The 13,653-nt window shown below is 41.9% G+C and overlaps 1 pseudogene across 1 annotated transcript; it reads right to left on the bottom strand.

Annotated features, from left to right (window-relative positions):
• Positions 1 to 961: 961 nt before the first annotated feature.
• Positions 962 to 3,410, bottom strand: LOC308264456 (signal transducing adapter molecule 1-like; annotated as a pseudogene). The gene is made up of 5 exons: positions 3,304 to 3,410; positions 2,874 to 2,975; positions 2,358 to 2,544; positions 2,156 to 2,274; positions 962 to 1,961 (listed from the first exon to the last, which is right to left on the bottom strand). The product of its transcript is annotated as a signal transducing adapter molecule 1-like (transcript).
• Positions 3,411 to 13,653: the final 10,243 nt, after the last annotated feature.

The following is a 13,653-nucleotide window of genomic DNA, read 5'->3' as shown; positions in this document are numbered from 1 at the left end:
TAATATAATAATATATTATATAATATATGATATATTAATATAATATATAATATAATAATATATTATATAATATATATAATAATTTAACACAATGTTAAATATATTCACATGATCACCACTGTGATTCAAATGGCCACTGATGAAGTTACATATTAATTTATGTACAGAACATTTGCCATGACAGTTTTTGTAAGCTTTTTTATTCTTTATTTTGTTTGTTTTGTTTTGTTTTTGCAGTACTGGATATGGAACCCAGGACCATTCTACCTCCGAGCTACACCCCCAGCCCTATTTTTAATTCTTTATTTTATTTTATTTTGGTGGTATTGGGGTTCCTGGAAACCCTTCTACCTACGGGCTACACTCCCAGACCTATTTTTATATTTTTATTTGGAAACAGAGTCTCTTAAGCTGCAAGACTGGCTTCGAACCTGCGCGATCCTCCTGTCTCTGCCTCCCAAGCGTGGGGATTACACGCTTGCGCCACCACCCTGGCTAATTATTTTAAACAGGGTCTCACTGAGTTGCAAAGGGCCTCACTAGGTAGCTGAGGCTGGCCTTGAACCATGATCCTCCAGTCTCAGCCTCCCAAATGCTGGGATTACAAACATGCGCCATGATGCCCGGCCAATTTTTGTAAGTTTAACTTTTTGCAGACAGACCAGGTAATTTTACGAGATAAATAATCTTGTACAAGACAAATAATCTTCATATTTGAAAGGCATTAAATATTATAAGTCATTTCATTCCTTTGGGGGAGAGGGAGGGACAAACCTCTAAAAGTCAGTGCAGATTAGAGTTCTACCCTCTTGAATATTTAAACTTGTAGACCAAGAGAGATTTTCTATAAGGTGAGAATAAACATCTTAAGATATGAATGAATCTTATAACATTGTCGGTGGCCTTTAGCAGATATTTGCCACAGAGAGGATGCCAGGTCCTACAGCAGGGCCTTCTGAGACTAAGGCTGCAGTGGCTGTTGGCTGCCTCCTGGCTGAGGCAGAGTTGATGACATTATACTATCCTTTGGCTCCTGGGACATATTAGTCCCTGCATTCTGGTGTATAGTGACATCAGCAGTGAGAGCAACAGCAGCGGACAGAGGACTGCAGATTGAAGCCTGGTTGGAATATGCATCTGCCTGAACAGAACTAACCATTGCACTGGAGTAAGAAGCCTGGGTCTGCTGACTAGGAAGGGCTGGGGCTGCCGATGGTGGAACTGCTCCTTGGCTGAGAAAAGAGAGCTGTTCCAGGGGAAGACTGTAGCCCTGGAGATGGCTCATCTGCGAATTCCCAGCAATCGGGTAAGCACTATTTTGATGAGGCCTTGGGTATACCTGGGAACCAGAAACACCAGATGACTGTATACAATATTGCTAGTTTTGTAATTTTTGCATACATAGAATATATCAGATCTTCATTCGTTAACTTTGTAGATAGTGAGAGTGTCTCCATCACTTTAACATTTTTCTGATAGTTCTGAAGGTTTTCTATCAATATCATCCAGCTTTTCATCAATGAGAGGTCCTATCTGGTGATGAAGCAGCCCTGGCAGATCTGGCTGATTATTACTGGGGTCTGTACTTTGCAACATCTGTAGCAACTGGTCCATATTATCTTTCTCAATCAAGGCTGGTGTGGCTCTGGTTCTATTGTTTCTGTCTGAACTTCATCACTAAATTGTACTGTCTTCTCTGTTTTAGTCATTTCTAGTTCAGCAGTAAGCTCTACAATCACAAAGTTAGAGGGAAAGAGCCCTTCTGCCTTGATGGGTTTCACCTTTCCACCAGTTGGGATCACTGTTGTCAAGAACTTTGGTAATTTTTCCAGCTTTAAAAGTGAGTTCATTGTTTTCAGTGGCTTCAGAGTCATAGATAGCACCAACTTTTTGGTCTTCATGTAGGTGGTTAGTTAAAAGATGAGATGTAGAGCCGGGCGTGGTGGCGCACACTTGTAATCCTAGCATTCGGGAGGCTGTGACAGGAGGATCGCAGTTTGTGGACGGCCTCAGCTACTTAGTGAGGCCCTTTGCAACTCAGTGAGACCCTGTTTCAAAATAAAGAATAAAAATAGGGCAGGGGGTGTAGCTGGGAGGTATAATGCCCCTGGGGTCCATCCCCAGTACTGCAAAAACAAAAACAAAACTAACAAACGATACAAAGTAGAAAGGGAAGTTGACTGTTGTCTTTGTTCTTTGAAGGACAATTCAATGGCTTTTGCTAAATATTCTTGTTTTTGCTAGCCACAATCTCAGGATCCTTGGCTACTAGAACTGGGCTTGCTTTTTTTTTTTTTATTCCATCTTTTTTTTTATTTTTTATTGGTGCACTGTATTCATAGATCATAGTGGGATACAAAAAATCTTTTGTGGGCTTGCTTTTGCTTGTTCTGCAGCCTGAGGGCCAATCGCTGGGAAGGTAACTCCCTGTTCTTTAAGGTTTTTAATCATTGTCGATATTAGACTAAGTTATGGATCATTCTTAAATTCATCTGTCCACTCAACCATAAGAGCTTTTAATTCTTCACATACTTTAGGATGACCCTTATTTAATGTTGCTTTCTTCACTAACAAAATCTCTTGAACATATTTTTTTCTTTTTCTTTTTCTTTCTTTTTTTTTTTTTTTTTTTTGGTGGTACTGGGGTTCCTGGACACCCTTCTACCTCCAGGCTACACTCCCATACCTATTTTTATATTTTTTTTATTTGGAAAGGGTCTCTTAAGCCAGCGTGGCTGCCTTCAAACCTGCCCAATCCTCCTGTCTCCGCCTCCCAAGTGCAGGGATTACAAGTGTGCGCCACCACCCCCGTTCTTGAACGCATTTCTAAATGAAAAAGTTTTGCCACAGTTTGATACACACGCTCCTAGAAGAGCTAAACCTTGCATAGACACGTGAGCATCTTTCTGGTTCACCCTCCTCATGATAGACTGGGGACAATCTTTTTTTAGGTCTATGTTGGGTCCATCACAGGAGCTAATTGGCATTATTCCCTGCTTGTTCATACATTGGAACTGCGCATTAAAAACCATATGAAAAGGCCGGGCGTGGTGGCGCACGCTTGTAATCCCCGCGCTTGGGAGGCAGAGACAGGAGGATCACGCAGGTTTTAGGAGACCCTGTTTCCAAATAAATAAATAAATAAATAAGCCGCGCGCACTGGCTTAGGAGACCCTGTTTCCAAATAAAAATGTAAAAATAGGTCTGGGAGTGTAGCCCGGAGGTAGAAGGGCTTCCAGGAACCCCAGTACCACCAAAATAAAATTAAAATAAAATAAAATAAAATAAAAACCATGTGAATACCTGGGGAAATCTGAAATCACAAATATCCAAGATGAGGCCCCAGTTCTCAGCAGTATCCATCTCACTGGTCGCTTGTCTACATCCCGGTAGAAAGGGCTGGTGGCAAAGAGAGGAGAGGCGTCTCCACTGCGTGCTGAGGTGTCTGCAGGGACCCTCCCCCCACTGCTTGGAAGTCAGGGCAGGAAGTGGGGGGGCGGTGACGCCTTAGGCAAAAACAGCAATAGCAAGGGATCATGGGAGGGGGAGGGAATGGGATGGGGGCTGGATGAGGGCTAAATTGGATGATGTGTGCTTGTATATCCTCTCAGGTCTTGTATTCCAATGTGATGTATGATTACAATGCACCAATTAAAAAAAAAAAGCAACACAGACTAATTGTACAGGGCCTTCAATGCTCCGCTAACCCAGCCCCAGCAACTCTAGCAGCAGCATTTTCATTTAAAATTAAATTCTTTCACTTAGTTGCTGTGTGTCTGCCTTTCGGCTACTTTACAAAATTTTCCTGCATTTCAAAACCACTTTTAAAATTAGGCACACTGATATAGATTTGAGGATTAATGAGGTAATATACGTAAAGCCCTTAGCATAATGTTAAACGTTTAATTATTCCTATTAATAATAGTAACTTTTAGCTCTTGTACCGTAGTCAATAATCAACACTGTGAAGACAACAACACACTAATATAATTACAGTAATTGAGTAAAGACACATGACAATTATTCATTTAAAGTGGTGAGTTCAAATAGCTTATTTTCTACCAATGAAGTCTTTCAAAGGATATTAATAGACTATTAGGTTAAAAAAAATTGGGCTCAAGCCTCAAAGCAAAGTCCTATCTGAAATCACATCGCATAAAACATCAAATGCAAATCATAAAAGTCTAACTCGTCAAGTTCTGACCTCAGGTTCACATATGGGGTCTCCCTGTGGAAAGGGTGACTTGGAAATAGCTGTCTGGCTGAGTGTGGAGACCCTCGCTGGGCGCAGGAGATCACAGCGAGGGCAATTCCAAGCACATCCATTCCAAGTCTTGAAGTCGAGCTGGTGCCTCCTGTTGGAAGCTGAGAGCAGCCCCCAAACATTTCATGTCCTGTCAGCCCTGTCCCCGCCCCAGCGAAATGGAGCACAGACCTCACATGGAGGGGAATGCTCTCTGAAAAGAGAAGCATTGACCAGAGCAAACTAATGAAAATTCCAAGGTTTACAGCCTCAGATTCCTCTGGGGGGAGAAATATACATATAAAGGAGTTCAAATTTGGAGGGCTAATCAAATTGCCCATGAGGACAATGGCATTGCTGTTCAAGTTACTTAGAAATGTTGAGTTTAGAAATAAATGGTGGGAGAGATATGAGCCCATGAAAAGAGTAAGGAAAATGTAAAGTAATAAAGATCCTTCTGAAAAAAGAAAATTTTATGTAATCATAATTAAGGGACCATTATTACCTAGGGAATATAAAGCACAACTATTTTAATTCCTTGATCTATTTGTTTTAAATCTCAAAAGAAGAGAATGCTCACAAAGTGGGGAAAGCATCGTTCTTAGTTGCAGTTTCTATTAAAGAGCATTTTATATAAATTTTGTATAGATTTTTCTTATAGATTTTTGCCTTATTATATACATTATATGTGTATAGATTATGTGTATAGATGCATATGTCCATTTTTTTTTTTTTTTTGCTGTACTAGTGATGAAACCCAGGAGCATTCTACCTCTGAGCTATACCCCCAGCCCTATTTTTTATTCTTTATTTTGAAACAGGATCTCATTGAGTTGCAAAAGGCCTCATTAAGTAGCTGAGGCTGGCGGAGAACTACCACCCTCCTGTCTTAGCCTCCCAAATTCTGGAATTACAAGTGTGAGCCACTACATCCGGCTCCATATGTCCAGCATTAAAACCCTATAGGCCAGCGGGGCATGGTGGCACATGCTTGTAATCCTAGAGCTTGGGAATCTGAGACAGGAGGATCGCACAGGAGGATCAGCTACTGAGTGAGCCTCTCAGCAACCTGGTGAGACCCTGTTCCCAAATAAAATAGAAAATAGGTCTGGGAGCATAGCCCAGAGGTAGAAAGGCCCCTGGGTTCCACCCCTAGTTCCACCAAAAAAAAAAAAAAAAAAAAAAAAAACCATAGGGCTGGGGGTGTAGCTCAGAGGTAGAGTGTCCCTTAGTTCAGTCCCCAGTAAAACACTCCCCTCCCCCACTAAACATATTTTTCTCATTTGGTCAAATAGCACATAAATAGCAATGTTGGCCTCTTAAATTCTGTATGAAAACAAAGGGGTTTTGTCTTTAGTTTGCAAAGTAATGCTATTTTTTTTGGGGGGGGGGTGGTACTGGGGTTCCTGGAAGCCCTTCTACCTCCGGGCTACACTCCCAGACCTATTTTTACATTTTTAATTGGAAACAGGGTCGCCTAAACCAGCGCGCGCGGCTAGCTTCGAACCTGCTCCATCCTCCTGTCTCTGCCTCCCAAGCACGGGGATTACAAGCATGCGCCACCACGCCCGGCAAAGTAATGCTATTTTATATTGTATTTTTCTCAGGAAGATACTCAAAGATTCTCAGCATAAGTTGATAGCTATCTATATTTCTCTGCAAACATATCTTTAAATCTAAGATTTGGTGGAGGTCCAAGAACATCTGACAAATGCTTATCTTCCCCTGTAGAACATTCTTTCAACAGTCCTAACCCATTAATGATGCTGTACTTGTACGTTACATTCCTGTAATTACATGTATAATTGTATTTTTTACCGAGCAAAAGTCAGGTTTCTTGATTTCTACAACAAAATTCCAAACTTGGAGGCTTTTTTAATTTTTCAGGTTATAGGTACACATTTTTATAAGATAAAAAAAAATACATAGAGATAAATGCAACCAGATTTACTGATTCTAAAAATCTTTTCTAAATTTTGTAAGGGTTTGCATAAAAAATAATAGAAGGAATTGCAAGTAAATAGCTCTATGACCAATAAAATCTGATAAAAAAAATAAATAAATGCTAATGAGAAATGTAGAGGATACGGTCTAGAAGAATATTTCCCCCTGCTGCATTTAGTAGTATACCTGTTAAAAGAATCCCACTTTGTGAAGGCATTTATTTCATCAGGATGATAGACTACAAGAATGAGGTAGAGGATGACCCCGCCGGGGCACGAGGAACAAGCTGGAGGCCAGAGCAGCGCTGAGGGGGGAATGTGTGGGAGGAGTTGACCCTAACACTCACCAGTTTACTGGCCTTGGGCAGGTTTCTTAGTTCTAGCCATAGTTTTTACTACAAGATGGTAATGAAAATAATGTTTTTAAATTTATTTATTTATTTATTTTTACGATACTAGGGATGGAACCCAGGTGCATTCTACCTCCGAGTGACATCCCAGCCCTATTTTTTATTCTTTATTTTGAAACAGGGTCTCACTGAGTTGCAAAGGGCCTCACTAAGTAGCTGAGGCTGGCTTCAAACCTGCACAATCCTCCTGTCTCTGCCTCCCAAATGCTGGGATTACAAGCATGCATCACCACGCCCGCCTGAAAGTAATGTTTTTAAAGTACCCGTGCAGTATGTTTCCATAATATTTGCACATAGTATGTGTCCATATGTGTCCATAGTATGTGTTCAAAACAGAAAGAGTGGACTGGGCGTGGTGGTGCACACTTGTAATCCCAGCATTCGGGAGGCAGAGACAAGAGGATCGCCGTTCAAGGACAGCCTCAGCTACTTAGTGAGGCCCTTTGCAACTTAGTGAGACCCTGTTTCAAAAAAAAAAAAAAAAAATTTAAAAAGACTAAAAAATAGGGCTGGCATATAGCTCGGAGGTACAATGCCCCTGGGTTCCATCCTGGGTATTGCAAAAACAAAAAATAGAGTGGGGTGAATTCGTTCAAACCACCCCCTCACGCTATAGCATGGGGCTTTAACTGTCTTCTGTATTTCTATCTTTTTAATAAACTCCTTTAAATCCTAAAAAAAAAAAAAAAAAAAAAAAAAAAAAGGCCAGGCGTGGTGGCGCATGTTTGTAATCCCTGCTTGGGTGGCGTAGACAGGAGGATTGCCCAGGTTCGAGGCCAGCCGTGCTGGCTTAAGAGACCCTGTTTAAAAAAAAAAAAATACTATAAAATAGGTCTGGGAGTGTAGCCCAGAGGTAGGAGGGTTTCCAGGAACCCCAGTACCACCAAAATGAATGCATGAATAAATAAATAAATAAATAAATAAATAAATAAATAAATCTTTAAAAAAATAGAGTGAAACTGAGGGCATGAAGGAGTGCGAGGGAGAGGAAGGATTCTCTCCCATAGTGGAATTTATGGTCCAGGTTTGGGTGAGTTTATTAGACTCAGCTTCTCAAGATCATGTTTCTTGAAAAACCCATCCTAGTACTAATGCATGAAAATGAAAAAAAAAAAGATATAAAAAGCAAAATTGAAAAGTATCAATATGGTCAGGCTTAAAAGCAAGATAAACAGAGCCTGGGCCAAAAGAAGCAGAAGCAAAATGCACTGAGCAGGAGCAGTTGTGAGACAGGCGGTGGCAGCTGGAGCTGAGCTCTTCAGCATAAAGGAGACTGGAGTCCTCTACGTGGAGAGGCCCCAGAGGGACGGCTGCTTGGAACCAGGGCCTGACAGGCTTTTCCCATAAGATTAACACGGGCTCAAAATGGCCAATTTCAAGCAAAACTGACAAGAGGAAAATAATAAAGTTACAAATAATAAAGTTTCAAATAGAATTGCGTGGGTTCGAAGCCAGCCTCAGCTACTTAGTGAGGCCCTTTGCAACTCAGTAAGACCCTGTTTCAAAATAAAGAATAAAAAAATAGGGCTGAGGGTGTTGCTTGAAGATAGAATGCCCCTGAGTTTCATCCCCAGTACCGCAAAAAAAGAAAAATAAATAAATAAATAAAAGAATAAACCGGACATGGTGGCGCACGCTTTTAATCCTCCTGTGCCACCATGAGGATCACGGTTTGCAGACAGCCTCAGTTACTTAGTGAGGCCATTTGCAACTCAGTGAGACCTTGTTTCAAAATAAAAATAAGTAGGGAGTGGTGGCACATGCTTGTATTCCCAGCATTAGGGAGGCAGAGACCAGAGGATCGCAGTTCACAGACAGTCTCAGGTACTTAGCGAGGCCCTTTGCAACTCAGTGAGACCCTGTTTCAAACAAAAGGCTAAAAAATAGAGCCAGGGTTGTAGCTCGGAGGTACAGTACCCCTGGGTTCTACCCCCAGTACTGCAAAATAAAAATAATAAAATAAATTTAAAAATAGGGCTGAGGGTGTACCTCAGAGGTAGAACGCCCTTGGGTTCCATCCCCAGTACCTCAATGAATAAATAAATAAATAAATAAATAAATAAACAAAAGAATAAAAAAATAGGGCTGGGGATGTAGGTGGGAGGTAGAATGGCCCTGGGTTCAATCCCCAGTACTGAAAAAAAAAAAAAAAAGAAAGTAAAAAAAGAGAGAACTTACAATAATTCACGAATTAAGTATTAACCATGTTACAATTCATTTCAAGACATTTGCCTTCTTAAGCTCTTTCTCAAAAATAAAAGCCAATAGGAGTTTAAACACAGAAATTTCAGACAGTTTTCACCTGCCTAATAACTATGCAATAACTTATAATTTTCAACTATATAAACAGAGACCAGTAGATCAGTATATTAATACAACAGTGTATTTACAAACAGCTCTTCTAGGCTACATCTTGACTTGTCCTGCAGTGAACCCCTATGAAACGCAGTAGCACCAAGCATAATATTTGCACTCCATTTGTATGCACCCTGTTATTTTGAAATGCAAAACTGGACTCAGACAGCAGTCATGTGAGATGCCTTTGTCCACCACTGACTTCTTGCCCCTATTGACTTTAAATAGCAGTACTGTATCGAATTGTTGCTGTGAAAGAAGGCGGATTTTTCTCATTTCAAAGAGTCCCTGGGCATTTGTAGTTCGGTGCTGAAAAAGTCTCCAGGTTGGAGTTAAATTGTAGAAGAAGAATAAAATGGAAGAAGTTTTATTAACCGAGTTACTGGTTTCAATAGAAAATTGGATGTTTAATTTTGAATCCACAAGGTAGGATCTCTTTTCCTACTAAATGCCAACTGAAAATCATTTTAAATGCATAGCTCACATTAAAGCCAAAGTAAGAGGAACCCTCACAGTATCCGTAGGGAGCTGCGAGTTCAGGTTTCGGGTCCGGGGTAAATCTTGCGAACTATCTCTGGAACCAAATAATGGTAGAATGTAATTCTTGGCAAAACATGGAGACACTTCAACAAGACTTGCCTTAAAATAAGAGAACATATTGGAAATCAAACCCCTGGGCTCAAAACAAAACGAAAAACAAAGAACCATGAAATCCAATTCTCTACTTCTTTATACATTGAAAAAGCAACTGGGAAAATTCTGGAAGAAGTTACAGATTCTGACTAGGACAGGGTTTTCTTCCAATATTGACTTTTTTCATGTTAAATCCACTTGAAGGAATCTTTTGAAATCTCCCGGACTTAAATATTTCTCTTAGAAATTACCATTTGATGTCCCCCTGGTTGTCAATGCAGGGAGCTTCGGGTTAGTCAAGGTCATTCCAAGGGTTTAAATGGGTCACGAGACAGTCAGTGACAAGCAGGATGTGATCTAAAACCCTAGAGAGTGAAGACTCTCTTCTCTAAGTAGTGTTGAATCATTCCACTTACCCGGGCTCTGTCTGGAGTCCTCGTGCCTTCGGGATCCGGGTGTGACTGCTGTGTGGGTTTAAACGCTGAGTATGTGACAGTCACAAGCCAATGAGAGAAGGGGTGACTGACTTCCACCTCAGCGTCCTCTTTCCTTAGATAAGCAGGCACGGCCGGTGGTTCCAGCTGGTAAAGACTTCTGGTTTCTCTGGGCATTTTATGAGATCTTTACCTACAAATAATCAGACATATTTGTATACAGGGCAGAGTCAATGTTGTGGTACTTAAGCATGCCAATTGCTACATGTTCATTTATTCTTAGTCTTATGCCGTAGGCCTCTAGAGAAAATGTGAGTCCAGTTACATCTTTACAGACATGCATATGACTTACTACTGCCTTACTATTTTTTTTTTTAACTCTCTTTCTAGCACCAACCCATTCCCAAATTCTGGGCTCAATTATAAAACAATAAGTTCAGTAATCATTTCCATTAGAATGCTTTCTCTGATTTTTTTTTTTTTTTTAACTTTAGAAAGGATTCCTTGAAGCTGGGCGTAGTGGTGCACCCTTGTAATCCCAGCATTCGGCAGGCTGAGACTGGAGGGTCGCGGTTCGAGGACACAACAGCCTCAGCTACTTAGTGAGGCCCTGTTTTAAAATAAAGAATAAAAAATAGGGCAGGGGTTGTAGCTCTGTGGTCTAATGCCCCTGGGTTCATTGCAAAAAAAAAAAAAAAAAAAAAGAAAGAAAAGAAAAAGAAAGAAAAGAAAAGAAAAGGACTCCTTGGAAGCCAGGTGTGATGACACAGGCTTATAATCCCAGTACTTGGGAGGCTGAGACAGGAGGTTTGAGGACAGCCTCAGCAACATAGTGAGACGAGACGCCCAGCAACCTAACAAAACCCTGTTTCAAAACAAAAAAAAATATTTTTTGATAAAGGACTAGGGGTATAGCCTGGAGGTACAATGCCTCTGGTTAATCTCCAGTATCTCTCTCTCTCTCTCTCTCTCTCTCTCTCTCTCTCTCTCTCTCTCTCTCTCTCTCTCTCTCTCACACACACACACACACACACACACACACACGGAAGAAAGGGAGGGAAGGAGGGAGGAAAGAGAAATTAAAAAAGAAAAAAGATCTCAGGGATTCCTTTATTAACTACTTTATCAGGAGAACCACGCCAGAGACTCTTATCTGACCATAAATGCCTGCAGCTCTCTGCTGCCCACGCAGCGCCCTCATTCTGCCACTTTCTTGCCTAAATGTGGTCGCGGAGCCATTTCGAGTGCAGCCGGGATTCCGCCCACCCTGGACTCCGCACAGCCGGTTCTTCTCCCGGTCCTGCCACCTCCCTGGCTGCACACAGGGTCCCAGGGCCCCTCTGCTCTTGAGCAACCAGGTCTCCCTGCCTCTGGCTTTGCTTGTCCTGGTCCAGGCAGGAATGCTCCAGTCTCCTCGTCTGCTACCAGCCGTGGGGCTTGGGCCAAGTTACTTAACCTCTCTGCGCCCCAGTTCCTTCATCCTTAGATGGGATACACTCCACCCTGAGTATCAGTCTGTACCTAATCTTTGGACAATAGTGATACGGCAGTAAAGCAAGCCAGACAAAAATAAACCTTCACGGAATAGCCTAACAATATTAGGAATAACTCCCACACAGGACTTTGAGAAAGCTGAGCCCATAACTATGTGACTTAAAAGGCACCTCGTGCATAGTTAGGGATCCAGGAGTGCAAAAGTTTTAAAAAAATTTTTAATGTACTCTCATTGGTGCGTTGTGGTCTCGCATCCGAATGAAGCTGAGAGTTAGGGACTCGCTTGCACACAGCATGTGGTGAGCCTCGCCGGGCTCCACTCCACTCCCTCTCCTTCCTCTTGAAAATGACTGTTGATATTATTAGCAGTCTTCGTCGGAAGGAAGAATAATTTCCCCTTCCGTAGTCTAGGCTCAATAATTTTTCCTTTTCTGTGGTTGTTTGTTGGGCATTGGAACTAAGAACCAGGAAGAGAAATGGTTGTCAAGCGACTCTCACTTTCCACCCTGCTCCGTTCCGCTTTAGGAAGAGCCTCCCGCGCGCATCGGGAATGGGCTGTGGCCAGATGTGGTGGCGCACACTTGTGATCCCAGCATTTGGGAGGCTGAGATCGGAGGATTGCGGTTCGCGGACAGCCTCAGCTACTTAGTGAGGCCCTCTGCAACTCAGTGAGACTCGGTTTCAAAAAAATAAAGAATAAAAAATAGGGCAGGGGGTGTAGCTCGGAGGTCAAATGCCTCTGGGTTCCGTCCCCAGACCCGCAAAAAACAAAAAACAAAAAGAAAAACTGTGTGAGAAATGACCAGGAAAAGGTGTTGATTTGCATGATAAAGTCCACACAATAATTCGAAGAACCATATTGTAACTTGTGGAGGTTTTTGTTTGTTTGCTTTTATTTTTGTTTTTGTTTTGGTACTGGGGTTTGAACCCAGAGGCAGTCTACCTCTGAGCTACACCCTAACCCCATTTTCTATTTTTTAAAAATTTTTAACAGGGTCTCACTAAGTTGTTGAGAGTCTCCCTACATTGCTGAGGCTGGCCTCAAACCTGTGATCCTCCTGTCTCGGCCTCCCAAGTGCCAGGATTATCGGCGCGCTCCACCATGCCTGGCTCCAAACTATTATAATTTAGAATAAATCTTCATTTTCAGTCGAGTGTGGTGGTGCATGCTTGTAATCCCAGTACTTGGGAGGCTGAGACAGGAAGATCATAGGTTCATGGACAGCTATATATATATATATATATATTGGTGGTACTGGGGTTCTTGGAAGCTCTTCTACCACCGGGCTACACTCCCAGACCTATTTTATTTTTGAAAACAGGGTCTCTTAAGCCAGTGCGGCTGGCTTCAAACCTGTGTGATCCTCCTGTCTCTGCCTCCCAAGCACCGGATTACAAGCGTGCGCCACCACGCCCGGCTTCAGCCTCAGATACTTTAATGAGGGCCTCTGCAACTTAGTAAGGCTGTGTTTCAAAATAAAGAATAAAAAATAGGTCTGGGAGCTGGGCGTGGTGGCAGATGCTTGTAATCCCAGCATTTGGGAGGCTGAGACAGGAGGATCACGGTTTGCGGACAGCCTCAGTTACCTAGTGAAGCCCTTTGCAATAATTCAGTGAGACTCTGTTTCAAAATAAAAAATAAAAAATAGAGTTGGAGGTGTAGCTCAGAGGTAGAATGCTCCTGGGTTCAATCCCTAGCACCAAAAAATAAATAAATAAATAAATAAATAAATAAATATATTCATTTTCTCAGACAGCTTTCCTAACTGGAAAGTTCCTAATTCTCTGCACTTAATTAGTAAATTCCTAACTGTTGTTTAAAATCTGATGTTAAATCAGAGTCCAGTTTTGTTCTTGTTTTCCTCACGTTCCAACCTGTTTGATGTGTGCTAGTCCAGGAGGTGGTGAAGAGCTTTGGCCTGGAGCCAGGAGCATGGGGCGGAGTCTCAGCCCAGCCTCCGGTGGGCTCTGGAGCCACAGGCCTCTTGGGGTCAGTTCCTTCAGCTGAAAGGTAGGGATGATAACAGTCATTCTTATTTCTCGGAGTTGAAAGGATTAAACCAGTTAAGGCCTGTAAATCACTTAGTGCATTGCTTAGCAGGTGCTAACTGGTTGATTAATACTGGTGGTTAGCACATATT

Source organism: Muscardinus avellanarius (genome assembly GCF_963383645.1).
Source record: "Muscardinus avellanarius genome assembly, chromosome: 6".
NCBI classification, from domain to species: domain Eukaryota; kingdom Metazoa; phylum Chordata; class Mammalia; order Rodentia; family Gliridae; genus Muscardinus; species Muscardinus avellanarius.
The sequence above is the reverse complement of the archived record's forward strand: the minus strand, read 5'-3'. Positions and strand labels throughout refer to the sequence as shown.